The following is a 9,746-nucleotide window of genomic DNA, read 5'->3' as shown; positions in this document are numbered from 1 at the left end:
CTGAGCCTGAAAGAGGTTAAGTGACTTGTCCAGGGTCACCCAGCATCTGAAGGCCATTGGAACTCGGGTCTTTTTGATTCAAAGTACAGCAGTCCGTGGACTTCGCCACCCAACTGCCTCAATAATAATAGCAACATTTTTACTCTCGAGACTCTTGACTTTTTGTTCCTCCATGTGGACTTTGTTATTACTTTTTCTAGCTCTATAAAATACTATTTTGGAAGTTCAGTATGACACCGAACAAGTAAATTAATTTAGGTGGCATTTTCATGTTTATCATATTGGCTTTAGTAATTCATGTTTCACCAATTACTTATTTTTTTCATTTTTGTGAAGTGTTTTATAGATTCACATAGTTCTTGATCGATCTTTATAGATTCACTCTCAAATATTTTATAGGTTTCGGTAGTTATTTTGAATGGAATTCCTCTTCCTAGATCTTCCTGCTGGCTTTTATTGGTTTTATATAGGAATGCTGATGACTTATTTGGATTTATTTTATAACCTACAACTTTGCTGAAGTTATTATTTCAATTAATTTCCATTGACTCTCCAGAGTTCTCCAAGTATACCATCGTATCATCTGCAGTGATAAGAGCATTATGTAGTACTTTAAGGTTGGCGAAGCACTGTACGTGTCATCTCATTGGATCCCCACAAGTCCCGGGAGGTAAATGATAATTATCATTTCCATTTTACAGACGAAGAAATTGTGGCAAGGACAAATTGATTCGCCCAGGGTCATAAAGCTACTATACATCTAAGGCAGGACTCCAGGTGTGGCTATTCAACCAGTTCCACATCCATTCGACTATGTTATTGTCCAGCCCACATCCCTTGATCTTGTCCGCAAGAATAAGATAAAGATTTCTTGTAAATGCTTTGCTAAAATCCCGATAAACCCTGTCCAACCTGCACCAGAACAAGAGAGTCCTCTATTACCTTGCAACAAGCGGTCATCCAGCCCTTACTTAAAAACCTTTAGTGAGGGGGAATATCTATTAACTTCGAAGGCCCTCATTCCACTTCAGGACAGACCTCATTGTTCTGAAGTTTTTCCTTTTACCTGTAACCTCCTCCTCTTCCCTGGTACTGTTCCCCATCCCCAACTTTCACTCAAAGATTGGGTCTCCAGACAGGTAACTACCTGGGATTCAAGGTACTCTGTGGGTCCATACTCTAGCTCATAAGCTTCTACTAATTACCTTTTAATAGTCAGCCAGTGAACACAGCCCAAAGCAAAGGAGTTTGCTGAGTTACCATAATAAGAATTAGAAACTGAACATCCCCCACCCCATCCCTCATAAATTAGGGCATGCTGTCCCACAAATACACACAGAATCAATGAAAAAGAGAAGGCAAACCCTCAGAGTACCATAGCAGAGAGGTACATACTTGGGGAACACATGTAATTCTCAAGGTAATCCACACCTCTCTATCACTGTAGGATCCCAATATTCTTTCTCCATTAGTGACATCCTCATGCTGCTTCCCCTGGGAGCTGTATCTCTACTGGCAAGGTCCCTTAGCTCATCTCTCAGAGCCAGGGCTGGCTCTCCTCTTGACTCACTCAAGAGGAGAGGTCACACGTCTCAGAGTCATCTCCTGCCCTGACTCTGGGGCTGCTCCCTGCTGGGTGGTGTCTCCCGCTGGAGCTCCCTATTAGCTCCAGGATCAAATATAAAATCCTCTGTTTGTCCTTTGCAGTCTTCTTACACCTTAATTATTTCCACATATTCTACTAACCACTCCCACTGGAGAGCAGCCTTCACTGTGCCTCTAAAAACACATTCCATTGCCCAACTCGGGGTGTTTTCATTGGCTGTCTCCCATGCTTGGACCGCTCTCCCTTATCATCTCCCCCTCCTAGATTCCCTGGATTCCTTCAAGTCTCACATGAAATCCCACCTTCACCAAGAAGCCTTTCTCGGTTCTCTTCAATCTTAGTGCTTTCCCTCGGAGATTAGCCCCAGTTTATCACGTATATAGATCTTATTTGTACCTAGTTGTTTGCAAATTGTCTCTCCTGCTAGACTGTGAGTCCCTTGTGAGCAGAGGTTTGGGGTTTTTTTGCCTTTCTTTGTATCCCTAATGCTTAGTACAATGCCTAACACATAGTAGGTACCTAATAAATATTAGTTGAGTGACAAAAAATGATAAAATATAATTTGCATTATGATTATTTTTTATTTTAAAGATGAAGAAACTGAGATTCATCTGGCTAGTAAGTGGCAGAGCCATGATTCAAATCCAGGTCTGTTTTGGCTGGACCAGGCTGTCTCCTCAAAAAGAACAATAATCACCAGTTTTATAGCACTGAAAGACTTGCAAAACACTCTCTATCTGTCATCTTTTTTGGTGCTCACAGCAACTCTGGGAGGTAGGTGCTATTACCCCTATTTTACCAATGAGGAAACAGAATCTGAGAGACATTACGTCTTTTGTAAACCTATGCAGGAAGAAGAGTCCTTACCAGTTTACTGAGGCCTGTTCAGTCCCTTTCCCTGTGCCTGCTTTCAGTGGTTTTCCAGTAGTGGAGATGGACTTCTCAGAACAGCCCAAGCCTCCCCTGCCTAAACCCTCATAGTCATACAGAACACCTGGCAGAGGCAGGGGAATAGTCTTTGGCCTCTGAGCAGGGCTGAAACCAAGGGACAGAACCTATGACCTCAACATGATTTATACAGACTGACTGAACAGCCACTGAGAACACATCTAAGATAATGCCTGAATCTCCTAGACTCTAGGACCTAGAGTCTTGAGGGCCTTTCATTTGGCTCCAGCTGGTGCTTAGGGAGTCAGCCAACCTTTTCAGGGTTTTTCTTGAAAACGAGCTCTTATTTTCATTAATATTTATATTTGCTCCTATTTTTGGGTCCCATAAGGGCTCACAAGATTAGTCCAAGTCTATACTCATGAAGTATAGCATGTCAGTGCTGGGAAGGCCATCAGATAGAGCATAGAACATAGAATTTTAGAGCTGGAAGGGACCTCAAAATTTAGAAATCCAGAACTGAAAAAACCATCAGATATCCCCTAATGTTGTCCATTCCCCTCATTTTGCAAATGAGGAAAGGAAGCCTCACATAACAGAAGTGATTTTACTTAATACAGCAAGTCAGCAGCAAAGACAGGACTGGACCTGGAAACCCCAGCTTCAAGCTCATTGCTCTAACCATTACACCAAGCTGCTGGCTGCTCCCTTCTCCTTTGCCTTACTGCTCCTTCAGCTAAGGCTATCTATCGCGCCCTAATCACTGCCAGTTCAAAGTACTTCACAGGATAGCTAGGAAGGATTGCGGTTCAGAGGAGAGACAAAGCCACCTGAGCTCTAGGCTCAGGTACAAAAAGCATGCTCTCTAATATGACTGTATTCCAATCTAACTGAAGAAATGCTAAGATGCTTGGAGTGGGGAGGAGGGGAAGAAGAAGGAGAGGCAGTGAAGAGAAACAGTTCTTCCTCCCCCAGGCTCAGCATGCTAGAACTATGATACCCCTCTCCCAGGCCTGCCTTTCCTCATAAGTACAGCATGAGCACTGCTTTCTCTGGGGGATGAATTAGAGCCCCTTTTCTGGTAAAACTGTACTCTTCTCCCCGAGATATTCCTCTGGGTTGCCTGGTATTGACCTCCTCAACACATTTTGCCCTAGGTGAATTTTTAGTTACAACTCTAGGTTTAAAGACAGAATGTTGAAGCAGAAATGGACCTTAGAAAACAGACTATCAGAGTGGGAAGAGCACTTAGAAGATAGAACCCAGAGCTAGAGGAGAAGCAGAATGTTAAAGACATTCCTTCTTAGGACCGAGAAGCAGAATGTCAGGCCTGGAATTTCGTGGAGTTAGTATGAGCTCAGTATGAGTCATAAGTGTGACCAGGGCCAAAAAGACTAATGAAATCATGGGCAGCACCAAGAGAGTTGTGGTATCTAGAACACAGTGGGTAAATAACCTTCTGGAAAGCAATTTGGAATAACGGGAAGAGGGACTAAAGTGTCCCTTTAACCCAGAGACTCCAGATGTCTGGCACATGCCCCTAGAAGGTCAATTACAAAAAAGAATCTCTACTCCAAAATACGTATACTTGCCCTTTTTGAGGAAGCAAAGAACTGGAAACAAAGTAGGTGCCCACTGACCAAAAGACGACTAAACAAATTGTGCTATGTGAATGTAATAGACTGTCACTGTGCTACAAGAAATTCAGAAAATGATAACTATAGAGAAGTATAAGCAGATGCATGAATTAATGAAAAGTGAAGGAAGTGGAGCCAATAGCAATGGAGATAGAAAGAACAACCACCTCAAAATTATAGAAACTGAATGCTGTGGCATTATAATGACCAAGCTTGGACCCAAGGGAGATAGATAAAAAGGCACCTGTCTTTGCTTCTTTGCAGAGGTGGGGGACTATTGGTGTGGAGCATGCATGTAATATCAAACTCTTTCAATACATTGATTAGTTTTGCTGAATTCTTTTTTTCTTTTTTCACTTTTCCCCTTTTATTATAAGAACAGATCTCTGAGAGCGGGGGATACACTGGAAAATGTAGACAATATAAAAACAAAAGAAGTCAATAACCATTTAAATATTAATATTAAGGATTAATTTTGATATTAAATAAACATAAATAATGATAGCCTGCTATGTTTTGCCCCACTGAGACCACATTTAGAGTACTATGTTCAGTTCTGACACATTCTGGAAAGGACATTCATAAGCTGCAGGGCATCCAAAGAAGTACACCCAGATGATGCAAGACCTTGAGACCATGCCATGAAGACTGGAGAAGAGAAGAGTCAGGAGAGGGCTTATCTCTCTTCTCCTGAAACCTCCTTTCTCCACCAGGCTCGTTGAAAAGGAACCATCTGTACTTGGTGTTTGCACTTCCTGTGCTCTTACTGTCTCCTTTTTTTGTTTGCTTGTTTTTATTTTTTAAATAATATTTTATTTTTTCCCCAGTTACATGTAAAGACAATTTTGACACTGGTTTTTTTTTTTTAATTTTGAGTTCCAAATTTTCTCTCTCCCTCCTTCAACTCTCCCCTCCCTGAGACAGTAAGCAATTTGATATAGGTTATATTTGTTCAATCATGCAAAACATTTTACCGTATTTCTTACTATCTTCTTAACCTGTAACATCATTCAGGTAAACCTTTTCTCCTTAAAATTACCAATGACCTCTTAATTGCCCAATGTAATGGTCTCTTATCAGTTCTCATATGTCTTGACCTTCTCAGCAGCATTTGACCCTTCTGACCATCCTCTCCTCATGGATACTCTTTTTTTCTGGGCTTTCATGACACTGGTTCTTCTCGTACCTGTCTAGCCACTCTTGAGTCTCCTTCTCTGATTCATCAACCGTGTCATTCCTGATCACTGTGGATATTACACCAGAATGAGAGAGAGAGAGAGAGAGAGAGAGAGAGAGAGAGAGAGAGAGAGAGAGAGAAGCTCTGACCTGGATCTGTCTCTTTGTCTCTGTCTGTCTCCCTCTAATGTCTGATCTCATGTCTTCTGGACTCCACATGACAAGGGGTATCTTCCAGAAAATCATAATCTGAAAAGGAGGTTGGTGAAAGGATATGGGTAGGAATCCTTCTGGAACTACCTCCCTGGTCCAGGCAAAATAGGTTTGAAAGCTGATCTATCAGAGCTTGGGTAAGCAGGGGCAGGGTCTGAGTTTGTAAAGGGAAGGAGATGAAAATGCAGGATTGCCGGCAGCAGGAATGGCCCAGAAGGTCTGGGTTCAAAATCTGCCTCAGATTCTTACTAGATGTGTGACTCTTGGCAAGTCACAACCTCTTTGAGTCTGTTCCTTCACGTATCAAATGAGGGGGCTGAACTTAATGGCCTTCGAGGTCCTTTCCCCCTCTAAATCTAAGATCTTATGATCCTATGAAATCAATTGGTCAGGGGTGTCTGGATCAATCCCCAAACCCCCTCAAATGCAAAGTTCAGTTATAATCATTGTTATGGGAAACTAGCAGCAATCTGACAGCCTTTCATGGGAAATTTGCTCTGGAAATGGATCGTATGCCATCCCTCTGCACATCCCTGTGACAGTGGGCAAGTCTCTGCAGGGCTACATTGAAGCCCCAAGTGAGGTAGGTAGGACAGGTGTTTAATCATACAGATGAGGCACACAGAAGCAGCTATGGGATTTAATCCACGCACCACAATCAATGTGGCAAAAACCAAACTTGAATCTACTACTGCTGCTTCCTTCTTCCTAGAGACAGTCTGGGAGAACAGAAAGAGGGCAGGGTTTGGAGTCAGGAAACAAAGGTTTGTTTGGCACTGGCTAGCTGTGTGACTGTGGGCAAGTCACTTCACCTGAATGACTTAGTTTTGTGAGGCATAGCAGACAGCATTAGACTTGGAGTCAGAAAGACCTGGGTTCAAATCCTACCTCATAGACTTTCTAGCTATGAGACTTAAGTCACTTAAGTTCTCTCAGACTCAGTTTCCTCATCTATAAAACCAGAGGGTTGACCTAGGTGGCCTCTAATGTCCCACCCCCCCCCCCCAGCTCCATCTATGATCCTATGTGGATAGTAATATGGATACTACCAACACCACAGGATGGTTCTGAGGCAAGCATTTTGTAAACCTTGCAGCTAAAGAAATGGGAGTTTATTATTATTTTTCCATAGCACAGTGTCTCCATTGATTATGCCTCCAACTCAGGACTCAGCAACCTATTCAACTCTGAGTCACAAGCCTGACTCAGAGATTCCCATCATAATCAAATAGAAAGCCTATAAAACAGGCATTTGGGGCTGGAAGGGACCTAAGATCTCTAATCCAAGCTCATTTCATTCAATGAGAACTGAGATCTATAGAGAAGTGACTTGCCCAAGGTCTCTCCACTAGTAAGTATCAAAGAGGATAAGTAAAAGTCTAAGCAGAGTTCTCATTTGATCTCGGGTCTTCAGACTTCAAATCCAATGTTCGTTTGGTTTTTTTCCACTATACATCATACTGCCCCATAAAGAAAGTAAGTAGAGTATGAGAAAGAAAGGGATAAAGAGAGGACAAAGGAAAAAAATAGTATTGTGGGTCTATCTATTATTATGACCCTAGGCAAGTAATTTTCCTTTATTGTGCCTCATTGGTCTTCTCTGCAAAATGTTTAAACTACATAATCTGTAAGTTTCATAATTCCTTTAAAAATTAGTTAGTCTGGGGAAGCTAGGTGACACAGTGGATAGAGCAGCACCCTGGAGTCAGGAGGACCTGAATTCAAATCTGACCTAGCTGTGTGACCCTGGCCAAGTTACTTAACCCTGATTGCTCCCCAAAAAATAAAAATTAGTCTATTACTCTCAGGATAATTTTGTAAATCATACTAATTCCCTTAAGAACATTTGTGGTTGTATTTAAAGAAAACATTATCAAGACCAATGGTTGCCAACTTGTTCAGAGTTGTGATCCCCATTAGTCATTTGTGGGTGTAGAGGTTAAGAGACTGGGAGGTTTCTCTTCACTATGGAGAGCTGGCAGGGGAAGGCAATGATGAAGCTTCTGTCTATTGTGGCCTGACCTTATGGGCCAGCACTATGGGACCATGAAAAGGAAAGGAAAGGACAGCTTGGGATATGTGACAGGCAACTTCCAGAGGATATGGGAGCTCAGTCATTTAGGAAGAAGCAGGTTGGCCCTGGCTTCAGGAGTCGGATTCCACAAGAGTGAAATGGGCTTTGGAGCCAAGACGTGGTGGAGAGTCAATGTGGTCTCAAGGGCATAAAAATAAGTTATATTCCCAGAAGTAGAGATGAAAAACACTGAGTCATCCACATTCATTTTCCCCATTCCCTTCCCTCTGTAACCAATGACAGTCATAAGATGGCTAGCAAGAATCAAGGGGTGCCAGGGCCCAGGAACAGACTGAAGTGGCCTTATTCATCTCTTTAATCCTTGTTCTATAATTGGTTTAGATATAGAGCTGGGTTCTAGTCACTTCCTAACAGCTTTCCTTCATCATTTGAACCCTGAGTGATCTCTCCATGCTCCCAGCTTCGATGGCCCTCATTCGACACAGAAAATAGAGGTAACACAGGATTATGGGAAAAGAAGTGGATTTGGGATCAAATCCTAGCTCCTTGTGTGACCTCACATAAGTCACAGACAGGGCCTCAGTTTCTCCATCTGTCCAATAAACGTCCTCTACATCTAGAATCTTAGATCATTAAGGAGGCTCCTCTAGCTCTAAATCCTGTGTTCTAATGTATCATCTTCTGATGTTGAATCTTAGAGTTGATAGCGACTTCTTGCCCAACCTCTGGCCCCAACAAGACCCCCTTTATAATGTCCCTGACAAGTGTTCATATACCCTCTGATGGACGACCTCCAGTGAAAGGCCACTCACTCCTGCTTCCTCTTCCTTTTAGAGAGCTCTGTGAGAAAAATGTGTGTTTGTTTGCTTCTTTGTTTTCTCTCCTTATATTTAGCCAACATCAGCCCTTCTGCACCTTCAGTCACTGGTCCTAGTTCTGCTTTCTGGAATGAAACAGAACGAGTCTAATCCCTCTTTGATATGACAGGCTTTCAGAGGCTTGAAAACCATCTCTCATAGGGCTGCCTTGTAATGTTCTTTAATATTACGGGTGCAGTGGAGAGAAGCATGGTAGGCACAACACATTTCCAAAGACCTACATGCAAAATGTGACAAGGGACATATTGAGATACTGTACAATTTCTCTCATACTATACAGTTCAGCCAAAATGACTGTTCCTCACACACGACACTTCATTTCATGCCTGTATAGCTTTGTACCATTGGATGCTCTCCATGCCTGCAATGATCTTCCTCCTCATCTCTGCCTCTTAGAATCTCTAGTTTCCTTCAAAACTTAACCTAAGCGGGAGGCCTTTCTTATTCTTCCATCACTTTATATATTTATTTTGTATATATTGTATATATATATACATATGCATATGTGTAATTTATATATAAAATATATATTTTACATATGTATTTATATATAGTATATATTTGTATATATATTTATTTATGTACATGTTGCCTCTTCAAATAGAATATAAGCTCCTTAAATGCAAAATTCATTTTTCACCTTTGTATCCCCAGCACTTGGCACACAGTAGTTATTTTGTAAATGTTTGTTGATTTACAGATACAGATACAGACTGAGGTGTAACATCAAGAATAAGGAGGTGGGCCAACGTCACATCCAAAGGAAGGGATAATTGATGGACCAAGAGAGCTGGATTTGAAAACCAGGAGCCTGTATCACCTTGGACAAGTGACTTACTTAATCTCTCTCAGGCCTGTTTTCTCCTCCATCAAATGAGAGGATTAGACCAGATAGCCTGAGCACCGAAATTCAAAAAGGTAAACAGATGTAGAAGAAGATGTTCACCTCATTCAATGGATGCTCTGTGGAGGAACTACAGAGAACCATGGATGAGCAGCTCCTAAGAGAAGACCATGGTTTCTACTACCCTATTGAAGCTAGTCATGATAGCCCAGCCATCTTCCAGCTGCCACCTTCCTTTGCTCCAGCCTCTGCTTCCAACAGGGCACTCTAAGTTCCTGCCTTGGGACTCTAGGCTTCTGATTGGTGAATATGTACCATAGACCCAACACCGCCATACTACATCCTACCTATCTATCTTCATGTCAAGCTGCCATGTGTGCCCTCCCTGTACCCCCGCCCCCCCCCCACTCTGTTTCTTCTTCTAGTAAGAACAATTATCAAATCAACACCATCAGAACCCTTCTCCCTG

Source organism: Trichosurus vulpecula, chromosome 3 (assembly GCF_011100635.1).
Source record: "Trichosurus vulpecula isolate mTriVul1 chromosome 3, mTriVul1.pri, whole genome shotgun sequence".
Classification (NCBI taxonomy): Eukaryota; Metazoa; Chordata; class Mammalia; order Diprotodontia; family Phalangeridae; genus Trichosurus; species Trichosurus vulpecula.
This window is presented reverse-complemented; position numbering follows the sequence as displayed.